The following is a 23,223-nucleotide window of genomic DNA, read 5'->3' on the forward strand; positions in this document are numbered from 1 at the left end:
TATTCACCTTTGGTGTTTTGACCCTTGACTCGTCAGCACTGGAGTAGCTCTCACAATCAGAAGAAATGGTAATATCATGTGAAACATCAGGGACTTTCGTTCGTTTGTGATCTTCATGGAAGGGGACACGAACTTCTGCTGCTGGGCGTTTTCCGATAGAAAAAGGGGGCAAAATAGAAACTTCAGCAACCAGATCAGATATGTCTTCGGATTCATTATCAACTGCCCCAGAAGGTGATACACAGGCGGATAAAGAAGATTTGGTACTTGGCGCAGAAGCAATTTTTGCAGAATCGGGTTTGGGAATAGGTAATTCAGGAGCAGGTTCAGAATTCATGTCAGATTGAGCCGGACAGGCAGGTTAGAGTACAGATTCGACAGTATCGCCTGGTGAGGTACCAAGAACAGATTTAGTAGAAGCGGGATTAGATGGCTGGTTCACTTGAGGTGTTGAAGCCCACTCGTTAGGACACTGGCCTTGTTTGCAAAGATTACTTTACACTGACTGTCCGTTTTCATGGCACACGGTACACTTAATCTCGTTGCTACACAGCTGTCAAGAGAATGGCCAACTTCAAGGCACTGAAAGCAAACCATTATCTTACAATCTTTCGCAAAATGATCTAACCTATGACAATGAGCACAACCCTTTTGCTGTGCAGGATAAAAATACGGAGACGTTGAGGAATGTTTCTTGCTAGTTTAACTTTTTATTTGCGAATGTTGCAGTACATGTTGCATATAGGAATCATCAAGGTCGCTACCCACGTAAGCGGCAGTGAAATCTTCATACGATGATGAGATACAGTCAGGTGAGGCAGAGATCTTTTCTTCAAAACTTTGACGGAAAGACAAGGTATGGAACGTCACATCTTATTTAGATGGCCCTAACTTTTCCAAAGCCTCAAGGAGAGGCTTAGCAAAAACATCAAATGACTTAATCAAACACCTGTTTAGGTGTCAACGAATCAGTCTTTAAAACCTAACAAAGAACTCTACCAATAGGCCGAATTCCAGCCATTGCAACAAAAACAGCGAAAACACCACGAGGAAAAGCCCTGAGCAGGACAATTCCAATGACCAGAAGGCAAACCAAAGGTGGCAGCACAAGTAACAAATCTGGAAATATTGAAAAAGATGTACAATAATCAAACAATAGCAGATTTACTTACGGGATTCAGTGACTTATGTGATCTACAGAAAAGCCATTTCCGTTGACGGCTACTTCAACATATCCCTGTAATCGCTGGTAAACAGTCACAGAGATCCGAAGTAATTTGGGAAATAAACTGAAAAACACGTTGTTCAATTTTGCCCATGCTTACCCGGCCATGTTGAAACCTGCTAGTCAGTTGTATTCTCCCGATGAGCAGAAACTGGTATACCCGCCCAACGGCCCTGATATACCCTGCCCATCGTCAAAATGTGGATGCTGAAAGCCTATAATATATGCTATATACCGAAGTTTATTACATGCAAGTGAAAAAAGATACCTGTGGGGTTGCACTCAGTTTTGGAAGCCCCCCAGGGTCTTATGGTTGTCCAGTCGCTTCAGGACACTGAAAAGTTTGTTGGCGGTGATGGGATTTTCAAAATTTTTCTGTTGGTTGGTGTTTACTTTATTTCTCGCCTCCATAAAAAATTGTCCTTTTTTAAAATCAAGGTTTGACTGAAAAGTGAATAGCGATTTATATAATCTGCTAATTTTCACACCTTCCAAGTGTGCTCTGTGTAACTGGGTGATTTTTTTATGTGATGTTTGTGATACTGGTTTAGTGTCTGGTGATCTATCCCCCCTGATTTATTTGGAATGTGTAATTGTCTAATTTGGTGTTTTTTAGGACTTCCAGCTCTGACTTTCGGGCTTTTGCTTGTGAATGTGTAATTAGAATGGATTTTACCATGTCCCCCCATTCCACCGGGGTGCAAAGCCTGGTTTTAGACTTTGCCAATCCCTGTAGTGTTCTTCAAGGTCTTGTAAGATGTCAGCCTCCTGGAGTAAAGAGACATTGCATTTCCATACTCCAGGTCTATTTGGTGACAAATAGGGTAGGCTGACACAAGCAGTCCCAAATTCCCAACCCCGGCAAAAAAATGTATACCGCTGAAGTTATCATTTTCTCTTTCAATACAATTTAAAATTGAGTGGTTCCCACCCTGCAGGTAGTCTTTTAGGGAATTAAAGAAGTTTGTACGTTGGACGGGCGCAGTTGAAAATGTGATGTTATTTGATTTCACCATACAAGAAATGACCTTACAAGAGTCGTCTTTTAAAATGTTGGTTATGGAAGAGTTGAGTGTGGAGGAGAAAACAATTCCCACACACCTGCTATTATTTGAACCTGGGCTCCAGATTGCCTTTCCTCCCCATTCTGTTTTCTACTGCTAGGCTTTGTCGATGGTGCTGACTTGTGCTTTTTGGAGAAGGACAATGTTACAGTTATTAGTATGACAATTTTCAAAAAAATGATTTATTTAAATGAAAAGCCATGGTAAAAATGAATAAAAAAATATGTACCCATCACCGATTTCATTAGAAAAGTATTCATTTACGTACTTTTACTGAGGATATTTCTCACAACATTGAAATGACGAGTTACCATAGCATTTGTGTCCTGCCAGCATTTGACCAAAACCAGAGAGTGCATGTACGAATCATCAAGATCATTGCCCACATACAAGGCTATACCGATGGTGAAATCTTCATATGTGGACACAACAAGATTGGAACTAGCCTCGCTGGATCTCACCTCATAGAACTTCGAATCCTCCTGCCTGAATTGAGTGGTAAAGTGGAGTGGTTGCCACAGGGAAACGTATTCAGATCTGTAAAGGCGCACTTGATCAGTGCTGAGTCTTTTGATGTCTTGGTCAGAAGTACTAATTCAGCTGACAGGTAAATATTCTCAAAGGCGGCTTTACACCTGGACCTCCAAATATGAAGTTTAACAAGGTTCACGATGTATAAAGCCGAGTTGTTGGGAAATGATGTGTACACAGGATCGGCTAAGCTGTAGACAATACGGTTAGATGTGCACATGTTTAACAGCTCGAAGTGAAGAAAACTAAAACTCTCTGGCGTATCCCAATCTATACATCATAACGATGGTGGTGGTAAGTGCAATATGGACTATTCTCCAAGCAAAGTCCTTCATTTTCATATTCAGGAGAGGGACATGGTGCCAAATTGTGCCCTTCAACTCCATGACAAATGAGTATGAAAAAGCTAGATTTATGAAGAGGCCATACAACTCTTTCATGATAAATGTATTCCAAGCAATGTTATTGTTTATTCTATGAACAGTACGAACACATGTGATGATGGAAGCATACAGGGGGGGGGGTTCAGGTGAGAAATGTGGGCTTACATTAGACTACATCTTAGGGAGAAAACACCTATGATCTGAGGCACAGTAAGCCCTGATACAATAACAGCAGGGGCGACCATGAAAGCACGACAAAACTGTTTTTAACAGTATAGCATTTGCCATGCTGAAGATGAATGACATCACAGACGACCTTTACCTTTCTTCTACCACAAAATAAGGAGAATATATCAATCAGCTTGGATCTGCTTTAGGATTGGTGATGGGCAAGAGAAGATAGAGGCTATATATTAACAAGGGGATGGAAAGGGAATTAAGTAAGAGGTCTGGGTCACCAAGACGTGAGCAGGTTTTTCAAGCTGTTGTGTCTATCAGACCAATTTTCCGATGGCATGTCCTCATTAGAGATCCATACTCCATTAACCTTAAGTCTCTTGTTGTCAAAGGATATGCCACTTGGTGAGTCCACTTTTCCAGCCCACATGCCAAACCAAGACGCTCACTAATAGTCATCAAAGCTTGCAGGGACTCTGAATTAGTAATAATGGCAGTGTTCTCATCGGCATACTGGAACAGTTTGAATGGCGAGGAGGACCCTGGCAGGTTACCCCCCTGCTGCAAATGAGATACAGCAGAGGCGAAATTGGACAGTACTGTGGCACACCTCTTGAAAAAAGCAAAGCTGAAGAAAAGAACTCGTTTACCAATGTCATTGTAGAAGGTTTGTATGGTGTGGGATGAATGAGGGGCAAAAATTCATTTTCTGGAAAACTTTTATAAGGAATGACCATTCAACACGGTCTAAAGCCTTTTGCTGATCTAAAGATACCAATGAAAAGGGGAGATTGCGTTCATTGGCAAAGTAGACAATATCCCACATAACCTGAATGTTCTCCTGAATAGACCTCCCAGGGACTCCACACGTTTGGTATGGAGACAGCAGATGAGATGAGCTTGTAATCAGTAATCAGAAATTGGTTCTTTGTTTTAAGGGGTTAAATGAGCATTATCGTTAGCTTGGGTGGAAGTATCACCAGGTTTATTCAGCAAGATAATGGTACAATGACGCTGGGAGGTCGAAAGTATCCCGACCTCAAGTTCTTGTTGCACACTTCGGTGAGATTTTCCGCTATGAAGCGCTAGCCCCTGGTATAATATGTTGCGGTTGTCCATGTGGCAAAGTGACTGTTGACCTTCTGAATGGGTGAGAGGCTCCTCAAGAGTAGATTGTTGTTTAGGAGAGAAGTGGTTAGAGATTTTAGACAGGAAATAATCCTGCTCAGTGATGTTCAGACATGGTTCAGCAGAGAAAAGCGATTGGTAAAATACAATGAGGGTTTCAGAATTTTTGTTTGAGAATAGTTAATGATACCTTGTTTATTCTGAATGGCAGTGATGAGCTTCTCCTTTCCACTGCGATGTTCTCGAATGAAAAAATATCTAGAACATTTCTCATGCATATCTAGCTTTTGAACACGGGGCCCAGATCTTGACACCCTGTAAGTGATTAGCATTAGGTGTATTCATATTTTTATTTAATTTCATGGTATTTGTCAAGGGTAGGCTTGGACTGATCTCGAGCTCCGTGCCCCAGCTCTCGATAGAGAGATTCCAACACTGCTCTGTGTACTTATGTCTCACTACTCTGCTATAGTGATAAACGCTGGTTGCAGCGTCCACCACTTATTGTAATGCTCTTCATAGTCTTTAATAATTTCAGAATCCTGGAATAGCGAGGTGTTGCACTTCCAAACCCTGGGCCACGTTGTGGAGAGGAGAAAGGAAAAATTGTGGCTTTCACAAACTCGTCGTCAGATAGAGGACAAAGAAAATACAAATTTCAATGTTCAAGCAGGTTGAGACATAAAATCTATCTAAGTGGGAGGCAGTGGTATTATTAGCTTCTCCCCAGGCAAACTCCCGAGTAGTAGGGTGGACTTTGCGCCATGAGTCAACTATTGACAAATTACTAACCAGTTGGCAAAGTTGACTACTACCAATGAAGGAATGACGACTCTCCACATTTGTCATCAGTAGACTTGTTGCAGTTGAAGTCCTTGTCACGCATGATTAGGGCCCGCCACAGAATTAAAAAAAATAGGTCTGCGCCCAGGAACATTAAGCCCATAAATATTGACCAGGGTTAGAAGTGACTCATTAACATGAACTCTACAAGCAATTACTCTACCTTCTCTATCTTCATAACATTAGTTGGTCAAATTTGTTTGGTGAGAACATAATCCCAACACCTTTGCTATTGTTAGAACCGAGACTTCATATGGCCTCACCTCCCCACTCGGAAGTCCTCTGATGTTCTTCTGCCAAAAGGCTGACATGGGCTTCTCGGATGAAAACAATGTCATAATTGTGACAACATTCTGAAAATAGCTGAGCGTGTTTGTTGTAATCTTTTAAACCATTGATATTAATGGTGAGTATAGGGAGATAGGCCATATTAAGGGACATTAAAAGATTAGGTGATGAGTAATGGTCAAAAATAGAGGAGCTTTTGCCCAGAACAAAATTAGGATGACTATTGCAGCAGTGAGGTGTTGATAGAAATGATTGCATTTTTTTTACTGGACACAAAAGTTGAATAGTGTAGTTGTAGTTGTGGGAGACTTGTAGATGGTTTACCACATCTGCCCAACATGCAAGTATTTTCCAACAGTCTGTGTTAAATGCTGAATAACATGGGTCAGTGGAAGGATCCGGCGATGTGATGTAAGGGGTGGGAACATGTTCAAATATAGGTTCCCCATGTGCGTTGTAGCTGTTGAGGGCTCTGAAGGAAGATCATGGGATGAAATTGCGCTGGAGAGTTCAGATGTAGCATTAACTAAGAGAGTAGGGTCTGAGGCTTGCAGAATGGTAGGCGACAATGTATTACCAAGATTAACTTTCCAAGAAAATGAAATTGGACCATTCATTCTTGTATGTAACCAGATTTTACGGTTACAGACACAAAGGCATAGTGGGTCTTATACTGTTGCAGACCATTGAGACATGAAGGATGGTCGGCATACACACATTTTCTAGCTGCAACAACTTTTTCAAAAACAGAGCATGGCGGTCGAACGAATCATCTAAATCATTCCCCACAAAAAAGGCGGTTACAATTACATATTCTTTATAAAAGGAAAATCCAAGGCAGCTCAGTGTTTTTTTTTCTGCACAGAAATCTTTAGTAAAAGGCGATTTTTAGTTTGTAGGTAAACTATCACACTCAACAATGAAACTCCCCTTACAGACAGGTCAGCCATGTTGATTCTCGTCGCGAAAAGGTTACAAACCTTGCTATATGGAGACCTGCACAGACTTGAAAAATTAGTTGAATTAAAACAAACCATGTTCAACCATAAAAGTACTAACAGTATTTAAGAATGTTCGTGTGATTAGGAACTAAGATTGTGTTTTGTACATGGGTTCATGTGGGGGTTTCGGCACTAATTGTTTCCAACTATAACACAAATACATTTCTATAAATTGACGGAAAATTTGATTGCTACTGGGGATTTGATTGCTACTACAATATTTTGTAGAACTAGATCTGGGGCCAAGAATTGCACCTTGCTTGACTAGGAAACCAGGAATACTGTCAGATAGATGTGAGCTGATGGGTGATTCTGATTGAGAATGTAATATGAGATGAAAGGAAAAATGAAGGATTGATTCAACCCAAGCCCTTAAGAAAGCAACTAATTGGCACTATGTGTTGAATTGCGTCAGGGCAAGTGCATTCTGGCCATGGCCATTGTGCTGTTTCCCCGATTACCCAAGTATTTAACTTGATCGCTGTCATAAACACACCATGCTAGCTCTTTCGTCCAGGTCGCAGTGAACTTTGCATGTGCCATGACAATAATTCTAAGAGGGACTCCATTAATCTTGAATAACTGGTTAGTTCAGTGGTAGTGGAAATCAGATCCGATCAAGACCCCCAGGCATCAATCCATATTCTTCTGGTCTTATTGTGATTTAGTCTGGATCCAGAAGCATCCCTAAAGCGGTCTGCAATGTGTAATATGGAAGTGACATCATCTGCATATTGAAGTAGCTTGCACTGGATCTGGGACCCCTAACAGCATTTGCAAATGTCTCTACAATGAGGACATACAACAAAGGCAATATAAGGCACCTAGACGCACTCCCATAGTTGGACTGAATGCATGTGACAGACAACCAATTATTATGAGTGAGCAAGATATGTCCATAAACAAAGTCTGAATATATTTAATGAACATAAGACAATATTCATACGTGCCGAAACCTGCCACAGGAAAGACCTTTCCACTCTGTCAAATGCATTTTGTTGGTCCAAGGAAAGCAAAGCACAAGGCATTCTACATTGCAACAATATCACACATGATGGCAACATTTTTATAACTCCACAAGTCTGTGATGAACACACAAGCAAAGGCATTTCTTTCTTTAAGCGATTGTACAGAGATTTTGGGAGCAGTTCAGCAAAGTTATTGGTCGTGTGTTGCTTGGCAGTAGGTGTGCATCTTGCCATCCTGGTTTAGTCTCGTACTACTATTTGGGGGAGTGAGGCAACCACTAGGTAGTACAGAATTTGAAAACATTGTCACATCGTTACCATTAAAGCTCCAGCAATCGAAATAAAGCATCTTGTTGTTGGACATTGCCTTCAAAGCAGTACAAAGCCCCCTCAAGAGACACTGGAACACCAAGGGGGTCGCGTTATGGTATTGTTAGATGAAGATCAATTTCAGACAAAAAATATGCTTGCTCAGAAAAGTTAAGCTGGCCTTCAGATGTTAAAATACTATGGAAAATAATCAACCAATATATATGTTATTTCATTTTGAGAGTAATGAATCCCCCCATATAGTCTTTATTTGATTACCAGGACCATGTTTGCGCTTCTTACACCCAGAAAGAGAGCAGTGAATTTGTCATCCTCCTCCAATTTCTCAGGCCTTGCCCGGATCATGCAAGCTTTCTGAACAATACACGTTTTTGAACGTGCCCTCTAGCCATGAGACAATGTTGTTCAAAGCGAAAACTGTCTTGTCATTTCAGATATAATTATTACTGCCAGTCAGTACAAACTGTTGCTAGGCAACAATGTAGTTAATAGTTTAGCTTCAAGAAAAGATGATGGCATACCCTGTCTGTTTTTTGAATAACAGGATCCAATCTGGTCTTGCCAAATGGGGATAATCAGTTTTGAGATCTTTACTTGATGCAACACTTGGTCTTGTGTAAGATGAATATTTTAAAATGTTAATTTACATCGTAACTTTCAGATTGCAATTTAAAAATGTTAATCAAAGAACGTTGTACTCGGAGGAAAGGTTCAGGTCACAAGGAGATAATTACATTGAAGCATTTAAAGAGCAGATATCCAGCCATGACCACAAAAAGCTGTGAAGAAACAGGTGATTAAAATGTCATTTATTGTTTCAGGGAAAGTATAGATTGCATGTGGGCATTTGGAACATGATACATAACCTTATTTGTGCATCACTGATGTGACAGCTGCACGGTATACAATTTCCCAAGACATACAGATCATATCGTTTTCAAGATTAGAAGAGTGCATACAATGGCATAATGAAGCCCAGTCAAGGTTCGGGTTTTCTCTCATGACTTTTGGGTAGATTACAGTATCGCTGGAGAAATGATCAGATAATTCTCGTTGTTGTTGTCTCCCAGTTGATGTTTGGTCTTTCCTCATCACACACTTAACCAAGTCAATTGTCATTTTGTACCAGTCTGGATGCGATGCAAAGTGAGGGCTTGAATTTGACCAAAGATGTGTACGAAAATGCCTTAGGCTGTAAAGTAGTTGTTACATAAACTGGAAGGAGTTTTTTTATGTTTCGCAGGTAGAGTGAGATCGCTTTAGAGGGCAGAGGTAATAAGCTCTGGCCAACCACTTTCTTTGGTAAACAGATTACATCTCTTCGCACATGTTTTTTAAGTCCCCCCCCCCAAAAAAAAACAAAAAAATATCAGCCATGATTGATTTTCTAATTGCAAAAGGAATATGGAAGAGAAAAGCTATATAGAAGAAAATTGGCAAAGCTATTGAGTTCAGTAGCGATGTTTTACCAGTATAAGTGAGATTTCTTGACTTACAAAAGTTAAGTACATATTTCAGTTTGTTTTGACGTTCAGACCAATTCAAAGCTGACATATCAGATAGGGATCCAGTTTATCACTGTTAAAAGTGAATTGACTAGGCACAGTTTCTAATTCTCTCAGCCATACATGCACATGTAATTAAGCTTTACGAATTAATTTTCCCCTCCAAGCACTGGTTGTCAAATGTTCTAGAAGTGTGTAAAATTGTGTTATTGTGTAACTAGAACCATAAATATATTGATATCACAGTAAATTCCTTGTAGCTGTAGTATTTTGTTCATAGCAAAAAGTGCTTTTCCAGCTTTCTCTGCTATATTGGCTGTTGCCTCATTGAAATTATATATATATCAGTATATGATTTTCTGTTGCGTCATTGGCATGCCAAAGAATGAGCACAATTATTGCATTGGTGAGCATACTTGGTATTGTAATTACAGAAGTATTACATACAAGGTACTGAAGGTCTGGTCATAACCTGTGAATTATTATGGTGCATAGTGCGTATTGTCTGTGTACCATGAACTGGAAAATTGACCCATCCAGGAATAATTGCAGCTAATATGTCTCGTCTAGGTACTCTTATGATGCTGCAATACACGTGATGGCCTTTGATCAGTTCTTGGTACATCAAAGGATGGCAATGGATCACTGCTATATCTTTCATTGTCTGCAGTATAATAATAAAATGGCAAATCATTATCTAGCCGCCTCACGAACACTTCACATAGATGAGGGAACCACTGCTTCCAAGCTTTCAGGGTGAAATATGCTCCTAAATGTTGGTGAGCAGTAGAGAAAAAACACTCAACGTCATCAGAAGTAGATGCTCTTGGATTCTCTGGTATGCTGCTAAATTGCCGTCTTCTCTCCTGGTCATAGGGCAAAAAGACCATTACTTTACGTGTAAATCCACACGCTGACCATTGCCTGTTTCAAAAATACAATCCAAAAATTGTATCAGTATGGATGATCAGATCAGTATATATTTTTTGATCTCTTGAAAATTGGATTACCAATATTTAGCCACTGTATGATTGTACATGCATTAGTGCGCGTGTCCAGCAGTATTTCATACAAGCTTCTGAAACCAGGGTAATTACTGTTTCTTTAAATCACTGTACCTTGTTATTACGGGCCCGTGCGTTGTTTAGTATGGTAACCCGTATTTGTGACGTCATAGAAAAGTTTTGGCCTTATGATTGACACTCGTTGAGACTCGCTGCGGTGATTGGTGCGTCCAAGAGGAAGGCTCTAAACAGAGGAAAAAGACGGCAGGAGCTGAAAGCGGTAAGTATTGCATTAGAAACGTGAACACGAACACGAACGTGTTTTGGAAAGCATAAAGTCTATGTACGAAAAGCTAGGAAAGAACTGAGTTCAGGGTGTTGCAGCCCACGGACAAGTTGTCGTACGAAGTTTATGTTATTCTCGTACCGCAAAGAAATCAAAGTGACTGTCGAACCTGCAACAACTTGATGACATCCAACGTTGGTCTGTGTCGTCGATAATCGAATTGATGTTACTCAGCAACTAATCGACAAGCGGTGAGTGATCTCTTGCAAAGTAGGACTCAATGAACTTGACATACATCAGGTCGTGGGGCCTAGAATCTTTGGAAGTAGTTGTAATTCTTTGAGAATGGCCGTGTTCTCAGGCGACGCCATAGCCCTGCGTACAGTGCTGTGTGTACGGGGACGCGTTCGGTTGATAGATGTCTCCATCACAGCCCTGCGTACCTCCATAGACAAAGTCCGGGAGCGCACCGTAATTGGTGCGCAAGTTGAAAATAAGTAGTTTCCCAGCCGAAATCTGTTGAAATGACGATAGTTATCCGTAAAAACCATTACAAAGTTATCTGAAACTGAAATGTCTTTAAAAAGTGACTGGTAAAGACAGACAAAATGTAAACGCGTAGATACCCGAGGAATTATCCACCAAACGCCACCATTTTTAATTTCATTCATGCAAGAGAATGTGTTTGTTTTTAGGGCAAAGTAGCCAATTTCATCCACAATTGGACTCCGAACTGGGAGTTTTGGATATATCTGGTGATCGATCATCATTTTTGGTACCTGGGCATGTTATTTCATTAAAAAAAATTATATTTTTCAAAGTCCCGGACTTTGTCTATGAAGGTACGCAGGGCTGTGGTGGGGACATCTATCAACCGAACGCGTCCCCGTGCACACAGCACTGTACGCAGGGCTAGCGACGCCATTGCGTCATCGCTGATTATACTTGCCTCATGGTCAGTGGTACAGAGCGTTGTGAGCCGGTTGGCGATTTTTTACATCATACTATATTTTTTTTGACATAAGTTTATTATTGTAGTATGTATCATTCAATGAGAACTGACAATAGCGGTAAAGCTATTGTGTTCTCGCTATAAATTTTTCGAAGTAATCAGTGGATGGCGTGAGTCTGCTTTGCCCCAGTAATTTGATTTGGAGTGACATTACCCTGCTATTATTGTTCATGTGTTTTTTGGCGGTTTGGCTATAGCTTTATTTCTGTGAAGCACATATTTTGTAATTTTCAGAAACTGCCGTTGTACTAAGACATGTTGTTGCTATGGCATTCTTATATTGAATGAATTATTAGTGTAAATATAAAATTTGTTTACATATTTACATTTACATTTGTAGTTTATTTATCTTTATTTGACAAGTTAGTCATTCCTCCAGCGGTTTAAATTAGCCAAATTGGTTAACGGAGTCCAAATCCGGTTATCCACGTCCTCCATTGTGCGTAAAACGAAATATCCCGCGGTGGACTTGGTGCGAGAAATACCAGAGTTTCACTCCCATATTGGATCCAATGAAAGATGACAACCAGTTTAAAATCAAAATCACACATTTTCACCATTCTTGAACCAGATCTGAGAGTTGGCATTTACAGATCCTGTTAGCTTGGTACATTTTGATTACAATGAAAACTTGATACATGTCATTCTATTTTTCGGATAAAGTTCCAAAGGGGCGTCTGACTTTCATTTTTGTTTATAAAGAATGGAATTCCGTATCCACATCTGACATGCCTGGAACATTAAAATTCCACGCGCAATTGAACTTACATGTTGACATCTAGCGTAGCCAAGTCTAGTGATTTACGATTTCATCTAGTATGTAACTATACATAGATAAATTGGCCTCTCGTCTTTGTCCCCGTGTCCATCGTGTGTTATCATCGCTGGCCCAGTGCCACAGTGAAAGCATATTCATATTCGATAGTATATTCATGGGCCTGTGACCAATTTGCCACTTGAAGATTGATGAGCTTTTCGCAATAATCCATACTCTTGTTACCTGTCAGGGCATCATCTGTGATGCCAGTTGACGAATCATCTGCTTCTTTCAAGCGTTTCATTCTGAATCCTTGCAACTTTGGCCCACTCTGTCTTGTGCAATCTGTTATTCTCTAATATTTATAAGATCCATTTAGTGTTACATAGCATTATGAACGATTGTTCAGAGATGATTTGCAGCTAATACTGAAGATATTGCGTGACATATATATTGCCTTTTTACTTGCTTTACTATGCAAATATGACCAGTGGAACACTGTACTACTGTATATAGGACACATAATAAGCAGTCTTTTATATGATTGGTGTTAGTTGTGCTCTTACTTGTAACACATAAACCTACCTGCTCTCCAACTTGTAGATTGTCGTCCTCTACAATGAATGAAAGTTTTGGTCATTAATCTCCCTATCTTGGCATATCTGTGAAACCTGGTTTCTTCTAAGTGTTATTGCTATATCCTGAATAGTCATTCCATTTTTTGTGAATTGAAGATTTCTTGTACAACACTTTCAGACAACTACTGATTTTCTTTCTCTGTATTAAGTGTACCATCAGTCATTTTTGAGTTATAAAAGAAATATAGCATATAACCACTGATTGATTAACCACTTTATATATTGTTTATAGGATTTATGGCATTCTTCTACTTTTCCATCACCCATATCTACATAACTATTCCACTCCATTTTTGTGGATTCAAAAAGTCTACGATTTATATAAGTAGCATCCCCTTTAAAACAGATCCTTGGATTTTTAACTTTTTTTTGAATTCATCATTTACCTTTTCCTGGGGTAAAACAGCCAATTTTACCAAAGTTGAACACTGAAAAAAAATTATTTGGGACATGACACTCCTGTGTAATTTACATAAGCGTATATGCTACTAAGTAAAACAAATACCATTCAATCTGTAAAAATATGACATTCAGAAAGACGCAAATCTGACAACTACATACCTAGATTGTTGGTCCATTGACAAATCCACTACATTTTCAAGTCTCTACATATATAGTACCATCGCTGATAGTTGGTATGTTTACTTTAACCTATACAAGTACACAATGTATACATATAAATATTGGTGATTATATAAATGCGCAATTAGTAAAACTTGTGTTTTGTAGAGCCATTTTAAGTTTTGACTATATGTTTATTAAATCGTTGGTTTGAGGATCAACTTTGTATGAATTAAGTAAATAACATTTACCATTATTGGGTCTATTGTTGTCACACTATTACTTTTGGTTTTGAACATAGAGCCAGTAAAGAGATTCAATCCCGTTCCACCAACTACATCCTATAGAGTCTGGAGGAAAATGTATCATTTACCGGTAGTTAAATAATTAATATAGTTAATTTTATTTTATTATCAAACTACATGTGTTTTGTATGCACTAAATGAGATAGTTTAAGGTTGGTAGTATTGTCATTTGTACACAAGATCAATTACAAAAATCATGCTTTTAACAACTTAGATAGATTCAAACTGCAATAATTTTTTTAGTAAATGATACATTATATTAGCTAATTTTGCAAGAACATATGATTTTTGTGTGAAGCATTTAAAAACTGTAAGATATACTCCAAAATATCAGGCTTGCATTGCAGGTTGAATACAATTAGTTGGACAATTCAATTCAATAAATTAAATAACATTTCTAAATACAACATCAATAACACAATCATTATCATTGAAGGTGTTACTTTGTCAGTACACCATCTAAATCCTTATAATGATTTTCTTCATCCTCAAATAGATCAATTCTGTAATATTCTTCAGCTTGTTCAAGTTTCTTGAAACTGAACTGTAAATGCGCATTCTTACGTTGACATTATTTCCTTCGAAAAAAATACTCAAATATGAGTATACATGCACACATAAAAAAAACAAGTAATAAAAACAAGTATTCAACAATACCTAATAATTAACTACTAGTATATATTATAAATGCATGTGGAAAATATTTTTGCAAATTTTACTACTAGTATATTGTTCTCATTGTATTAAATATATTACAAGACCGTAGTTCACCAATGTAACCAGTACATTTAAATATATAATGTGATATCTCTTGCCAGAACTTCTCAGACATTACTCTTCCATACTCGACCGATAGTATGAAATATACTTTATTAGAGATTTCTCTTCTGTGTGACCATTCCTGACAAGTGCGACATGTATAATCAATATTTATTCCCTTCTGGAAATCAAATTTAGTACCAACGGAAAGACTATTACAGAATCAAATTGTATTAATAATATATACAATTATGCCACCATTATGCGGTGAAATATAAACAAACTTCACGTTCGAGACACATTCAAAAACATTGTCATTAGCAGTACACACTAACTACAGACCTATACCCTGGAGCTAAACGCCATTTGTGTTCACATTGTCACCAAAAAAAGTTGATATTTTTTTGCTTCGACTCGTAGATTCTTCGCTCGATGGACTGTGGCGGTTTTCAAAGCAGACAATTTGAAATTTGTGCAAAAGTGACAACAATTGTTAATCTAAAATACTAACCAAGTTTACTGCTACGTCTAAACTATCTACACTACATAATTCAACGGCTAAATCACTGTTAACTACATTAGCAAAAATCCACCACTGGGACATACTATCTGATACTGGCTTAATCTACAGTATACATGAAGTTCATTTCTTTCAGTGGTCATATATCGTAGTTGTCAGAGTATAAACACCCGCTCAAAATTAACAGCATTTTACAAGTCATTTATCCGATTATAAAGCCCCCCCCCCCCAGCAAAATTATTTGGTATGTGAATAACGGTAGTTCCCTTTCTGAGGGATGTGGTGGCCCTGAAAAGGGTCGTTTGATTTGTGTTTGCACAGTATATGCAACAGGTGCAGCCAACTAGCAATAAATTGATAAATAAATTGCTGCCCTTTTCCCACTGCCCTAAAACCATTCAATGAACACTTTCAGCACACTGTTTGAAAGATAATCCCAATTTAGTATAAAAAATATGCAAATTATCCCGGTGGATTACTAATGTGCATGATAACAATAGAACCAGCATGGGTTTACAGAAATAAATGCATGGCCAGAACAATGGATCATGAGTGGTATGAAGTATTTAATTAAATTTCACATCCCAAAGAAATATTCAATTCCTTTTGTAAGGATAACTTCTAGCCCTAAATGCAGATCACCTAATGTATTAATATCAGGACTCTGTAAGTTAACACATACTATTGTAGGATGATACTATTGGCAACACCGACTTGCATGCCTCTGTTTGGCACCAGAATCAAACACTTTTGGGTAGTAATCAACTGCTTCTCTTCCACAATGCTTCCAGATCTCTTCAATAGCCAATACCCATTATTTTGTGGTTCTGGCATACTTGGTTTCTCTGGCAATTCTTCCCAGTAGTGTTTGTTAATAAAATATTCATTTTTAAAGGTGATTCTACATGTAGGACACTCCTAACTCTCCATCTGAAATGATTGATATTTTTATATTCTTTTCAAAAATGTCATCTCAAATGCGACACTGATACAATGAAGGTTCATCTGTGCAATACAGCAACCAACTTTAAATACTGTTTATTTAGTGTGAATACAACATAACCTTTCTTTGTTTTTTCTTTTTTTCTGGCATTCACAAGGCACCAGAATAAATGGAAAATGAAAGAAAAAAAAACAATACAGCATGAAATCAAAATCCCTACGATTTTTTTTTTGTCCTTACTTTCAGAAATTGTCATTCTGTATACATACAATCTAAGGATTCTTCCAGCTTACTGAATATAACCTACGATATCACCTAAGAGTGTAGTACTGAACTTTTCGTTGTTATTCTCGATTCACTTTCAAAAAACCTTCCATTTGCTTTTGACACCCAGCAAGAATAAAATACTGGTGTATTGGCCATGGAATTGCCATTAATGTATGTATTACATCAATGCCAAAATCATTTGCTGATTTCACAAGGGAATACGCTTCGTCAATAAAGAGCACTCCCCCAGAAGTACTATCTATTTTCTTTTTCTGATTTTTTTTTTGAATTTCCCAACATATTTTGCAATAATATTATCTCTTTGGATTTCGACAAGCTTGTTTTTCTTTATGAGCCGAACATCAAATAAGCACCCTGCAAGAAACAGGGTAGTACCCCCAACATGCTAGACAAATTCCTTGAATGCGCCTGCTTTTTTGGCTGTCATCTACTTTTTCACCCCTACAAAAAACAATCACAGAAATTATCATTTGTTAACGTGTACAAGTTGGGACTGCAAATCTAACCATTACCTGATTTAGAAACAACAAATTCTCTGATAAAACATGTACACTGAAATTTTGTTAGATTGAGCACTTTTATAATGAATTGCCCAAATAACTTAATGAATCAACACAGCTCTGTACACATGCAGTAGTGGGGGAAATATGTTCACATATACCCTACATTAAAATATTACCATTTTATCAGAAAATATGAAATGATGAGTGGCTAACCACTTTTAAATCGCATTCCATTAACCATGAACTTCTACAATTTATAACACACATAATGCAAACTATGATTTAAAAAAAAATAAAAAATTGGTACAAGTCTCCCTGTCCATTTCTAATGTACTTAAGGTAGCAGAATAGTTTTTTGGGCACTTTTCACATTTTTTTTTGAAAATCACACGAATAGCTCCCTAAGGCATGCTACATACATTGGTGTTTTTATTTTATTGAAAAAAAAATATCTTGTACAAGTAAACTGATTTTTTCTTGTGTGCAAACAAATGGCCAAGTTTTTGTTTATCCAGTGTACCCCAAACTAGTGCATCTCATTAATATTCATGGTTTACAAACATAACTGAACTGAGGGTAAATAGTTTTAAGTTGGGCCACTTTCTTTATTTGCTATTTACAAACAACTGATAAGATATCTGTTTGTAGTTTACACACAGCTGATAAGACATGTGCACTGCTGCCTTTCTAGACAGGAAGTACAGCAAAGACAAAACAATCGCTTTTGAAACAACAAATTTTGAATAAACAAAAAAGTACATGAATGTACCACTTCAATGTAATTATATGTTAACAGAATAAAAACTAACAATAAATTTCTGCAATATTTTTTCTTGGCTTTGTCATTGAAAGGTGTCTGACCATAGGGTTAGTTTCTTAGTCCAGAAGTAATGCAGTTACATTGGAAGGGGGCTCCCTTTTACAAAATATGGTTGCAAACAATAAAATACGGCCATCTGTGGTGGCTATGCATTGCATGAAAATTCTGATAACAGGCCACAAACTACATGTAAAGGTTGATCAATGATAATAATATGCTTGGACCTGGTTTATTTTTAGTAACCGTGATATAATCCATTTTTCAGAGGAGTTTTCACCAAGTAGGCATACTTGCATGCTTAGGTTTTTCTAAATTCGTAAATTATGTTACATGTAATAAATCTGTCTGATAAATACTTGGTTGTTTTATCTAATGTGCTCATGCGAACAAAACGCACGGCAACGAAATAGTAGCGTCCCCCCCCCCGGGCCGACGTCTTGACATCGGATAGTGGGCCAGTGTTTCACACAAGGCAAGGGTTGAATTTTTCGTACGACTTCGGTAAAAAATAAAGGATCATCTAAAATCTAGGTAGTTTTTATAGATGATAACAATGAGTCCGGTTACAATTAAATGTTGAAGAGATTCATCTACAAGTATAAGACCCGAGGTTACTGTCAAGTGATGGTAAAACTCTGTTTTGCGGGATTTGATTTTAAAGCACAGGAAATGCTACATGCCGGCGCCGGCATACATCACTGGGTCACATTTTACAATTATTCTATTCACACCAATTAAAAAACAGGGCAGCTTCCTTCATTAATGTGCAAAATATGCAATGAACGAGAGGGTTATCAGTAATTCTTTAGTTTAGTTGTCATTCACTAATTATGGACGAGATAGTAAGCACGCGAAAATTTTCAAGAAAAAGAAAGCGAGGAAGAAAGAAGAAAAACGTCAAAAGAATGATCACTCTTGTCACAAAAGATGTTGAAAGAGACGATGCTGGGTTCGTACAGAACAGATTTCCCCGTCGAAACCAGTGTCAGCCATGAAGTAGGCGAAGAAAGTGTTACCGTGACACTGAGAGTCCGATGAATCAGACTTCGATATAGTGGGTGATACTCCTGTTCAAAACGTTCGAGAGATGTCTGTATCTCGCAGGAAAATATTGTTACCTTCCGACGTAGAAGAAGAAAGTGAGAGTGAATGTCACGGCCGATCGTTTGAAGACGGCGAGATTCGACTCGTTGACATGTCACTGTTGAATGGCGCCCTAGAAAAAGAGATTTGTCAATTTTGCAAAGTAGGCAATATCTCAATAGTGGAGCGCAGGCGTCTCGGTCTAGGCAGTCAGTTTGAATTTCTTTGCACGCAAGGAGATTGATTGTATTCGATCAAAACTGAGCCAGCCTAGCTTCCCGTCATCCCGCAAAAAGGGAGCAGTTTTCGAAATAAATAGAAAAGCTGCCATTGGAATGCGAGCGATTGGAAAGGGACGGCGCGCTCTGGTGAAACTGTCAAGCTATTAGGGGTTACCTCGGGCACAGGGGCTTGTCGACTGAGCGCGAAAGCCCCTTGGCGAGAACGACAAGGGGCTTTCGCGCTCAGTCGACAAGCCCCTGTGACCTCGGGGGTTACCTCAACCAGTAACGGGTCCACCCTATCGCCAGTATGTACGAGCTGCCTCCAGGAGACTCCGAAACTCGTGGCATGCTTGAACTAATAAGTTTACAAACACAACGGCCCAAAAATAAATACACTGTATTTGCAAACACTTCAACTGCCAAGTGTAGTGTCTGTATTGTTTGTTACTCGCAAACAGAACCGCCCACTTTGCATAATCCAAGCTTTAATGAATGACGTCACCGTTCGTTATCAGCACAGACCGTCACAAAACTCCATAGCGTGAAAGAAAACGGCCAAAAAACAAAGTTTTTCACAGATATAAATGTCGGTTCATGATTTTTCTCGAAAACAACTTTCAAAGCATTTCATTTACAATTAGCCCATGTAAATTTTGCTGCTAAAACGGGAGTTAACGTTGATTGAAGTTTGAAATCATAAAAGTGCCGATTTCTCGGTGTTCGGTTTTTGCCAATTACCGTTGACCTAATTTTAAATGGCGTTTCAGTGAATAGCGCTACGATGTCCCCGTTTAGCTTTTCTTACTCTTGGATATGTTGGCTTCATATCCGTATTTACATATTTGCAAAATTCTATTGCGTTTTTTCACAAACCTCGCGCAAACCACCGGTATACTCTAACTTTAACACCAAAAAACGTGCTTGAAATTTGTGATTTTCGGAAAGAAAAAAAAAACTTAATGCAAATAATAGAAATACGGATTTAAACTTCATGACCTTTGCTTCAAAACAGTGTAAAGTTTTTGATCGCATGAATGACTGTAGAGATGACAATTAAAATTTAATTCACGTTAGTTAAATTATCAGCCCCGCTGATTTTCAGAATCACGTGACGCTAAAACAAACACAATGTTCACAAAATATTAATAGTAGGAAAATACAAGTCAAGAGCTTTCCAAACATATATAGATTGTATGGTTTCTTGTAAAATTTATTCGGATTATAAGTGTTTACATTTTTCATGCAAAAAAACTATCCTGCTACCTTAAGGTAGAACATTAGGAAAGTCTTGGAAAAATCGTTGCAGACAGAATTTAATAAAGCTTCGTATAGTTTTAAAACACAAAAATTAGCAAGTCTACCGTCCAGAATTCTCAATATAGCCAAGGGTTGTGTCAAAGGTCAAATTTCTTTAAAAAGTTAGTTACCTGTCACTACCACCAATATTGATGAATATACACTTCAGAATAGTATAATTGTAAACATATGATCATACAAAGGCATAGATACAATGAATAAAATGTGTGCAGTCTGCATTCTTACCTTAAAATAAATTTATTAAATAAAATGTTAGATATCCTACAAAAGTCATGGTAAATATTTCTTAGATTTGCTCAACATATTCTTTGTATTGTTGTTGACCAAATGCTGTTAAAAAACTAATATATCAACAGCCTAGACTTGCCACAAAACGTATGGTAATGTTCAGCCTATACATTCGTATGGAGCCGTAATGTTCCACTGTCGCAAAAGCGTCGTAATTCCATGCCGTAAATGCGAGAACGCGTCAATGACGTCACATTCCTACAGTTATACCTTAAAAAACCTTAACATTCTTGGGGTGAGGGTAGTTTCGAGTCCAAGATAAAAAAAACACCTATTGTGTCTGAACATATATCGTACTTTTAATGGCCATATTCCCGTCATCAATTGGGTTGCTTAGCAACAGATGGGATTGTGGGACAGTGGCTGCCATCTTTGTGAGTTCTGTTAGTTATTACGCAAGTAAACATTGCTTGAACTTTGAACCTGTCGTCTGCGTGTTTATTGGGCCCGACACCACAACACCACACCATAACAAAACGTACATCAGTAGTGTAAGCCCAGTATGAGTACTCTTTCTGTAAAAGATAAACAAATAATAAGACATTGAATACTAATTTCAAAATATAGTATCTTTATTGAAAGTATGATGGTTATGACCAAACTTTTAAACAAGAATGTCAGGAAAACAGGATTAAAATATTTATAGTATAGTTATATATAATTATAAACAATTCAGCTAGTGGGCAAAAAATCGATAGTTGGCAAAAAACCAGTAGGCAAAAGTCCTGGCACAATGTATGAAAATCAAATGTACCAGGTCACTTCCTGGTCACCTAAATCAGGTCTCAAGCAATCCACTCATCCTTGTGAATTCAAAGCGAGTTGTAAGCACACAAAAAAACTACTTGCTCAAAAATATGCACATTTTTAAAACAATTGTTTTGGTCTGCACATATGTGGGAGTACCAATTCTCACCAAATTCTCTAGAGATAAAATAAGTCACATCGATGTATATTCTTTCCCACCTTGCTTCCCTTCCCAATGCTTGGAAGCCCAATGTAGTTATGGCGAAGGTGACCTTTCTTTCTGGGCATTCAGATTTCTCCCACAGTACAACTGGGATATGCTCTTTGAAACGGTGCACCTTGAAAGATCGCACCACATCAAGGAGGTTGACATTCGGAAGTCCTTCCCATAGTCCTCCCTGGCTTTTATGGTGCAGGAGACTTTCTAACACACGTTGGGGGCGACGTCATCTCCTATTGACCTTGGTAGTGATGCTGTCTTGGAGCCATAAGCTTCACCTGCTGGTAGTGCTGGCAGCGATGACAGGTTTTTCTCATCCACCATTACTTTTATATTACCACCCAACAAATGAGCTTTTATTCTTCTTCCCCCGATGTTCTTTACTTTAGAATCCCAAGTTTCCTAGGATGCTATTCTCTTTACTTGAGGTTCAAGTCTTCGCTCCTCATTCTTGGATTTCGAAAATTTCTTGGGAAATTCTTCCTCTATCTTTTCAGTTCTGACAAATGGGTAGAAACACACAAAGGCATAATAATGAATTTTTTTTTACCTCATAAAGAAGTTCATAACCATGTTCGTGTACTAGCAGTAGGGAGAACACCCTAATTTCTTTTGTATTGCTCATACATGTACTTTTGGTACAAGTTTTGTTTACATAATTTACTACTGAAGTGTCGCTCAAATAAAACAGTATTTTTTTTTACTAATCAGGTGTACGGTATTTGCTTTATTAGTAGCGCATATGCTTTCATAAGATTTTTCTATCGTCAAATAAGTTATGTTTTCATGACTTGGTGTATATTCACTTTTGGTTGAGATTTACCTTTAATTTAGCTAGTGCAGTGATGACATAATTGAAACATACTACATGGAAAGATACTTTAATGGCATTTATGAAAATAACATTTCGCCAATTTTGTGGTCAATGCTTATCTAGTAAATGTAACAAAACAAAAAGCATACCTCACTTAAGTGTGCCAGCATCAAATCTATTCCATTAAAATATTTGTTTGTGGCATCCACCCTTGGACTACCGTTCAGAATTTGGAGAATGGTGTTTTTTACCGGTAGTACAATACTATCAATATGTTCAGACGAGGAGGTTGTTGGTAAATCACATCGAGCCTTCTTTCTTTCCTGGTTTAGAACATCTTGCACAAAAGAGTAGAACAGAGCTGATTCTCTAAATGGATGACACTCTACAGAAAAAAAATAAGCAATTTAAATTGAAATAAAATTGAAAAGAGCCATACGTGGAAATATGTTTTTTTTTTGGCAGAATATTTTGGTAGAGATCTGTCGCTAGAAAAACAAAAATTGCACGACTAGAAACAATTTCAAATTCAAGCATACATAAATGATACATTTATGATTTAAGAGTTCCTAAATCACAATTAGATATCACAAATTAAGGGGTGAATGTGCACACACAAAAAATAGATAAAGGAAAAAATTACAGCAACACTGTCATAAATAAATACCTGTAAATTTCATATTGTGAGTCC

General features: G+C 37.9%; 1 pseudogene; it reads right to left on the minus strand.

The window, feature by feature from the left end:
• Positions 1-982: 982 nt before the first annotated feature.
• On the minus strand, positions 983-22,042 carry LOC146729206 (uncharacterized; annotated as a pseudogene).
• Positions 22,043-23,223: the final 1,181 nt, after the last annotated feature.

The sequence above is a fragment of the Saccoglossus kowalevskii genome, chromosome 22, assembly GCF_978046115.1.
Source record: "Saccoglossus kowalevskii chromosome 22, keSacKowa6.1, whole genome shotgun sequence".
Taxonomy (NCBI): Eukaryota; Metazoa; Hemichordata; class Enteropneusta; family Harrimaniidae; genus Saccoglossus; species Saccoglossus kowalevskii.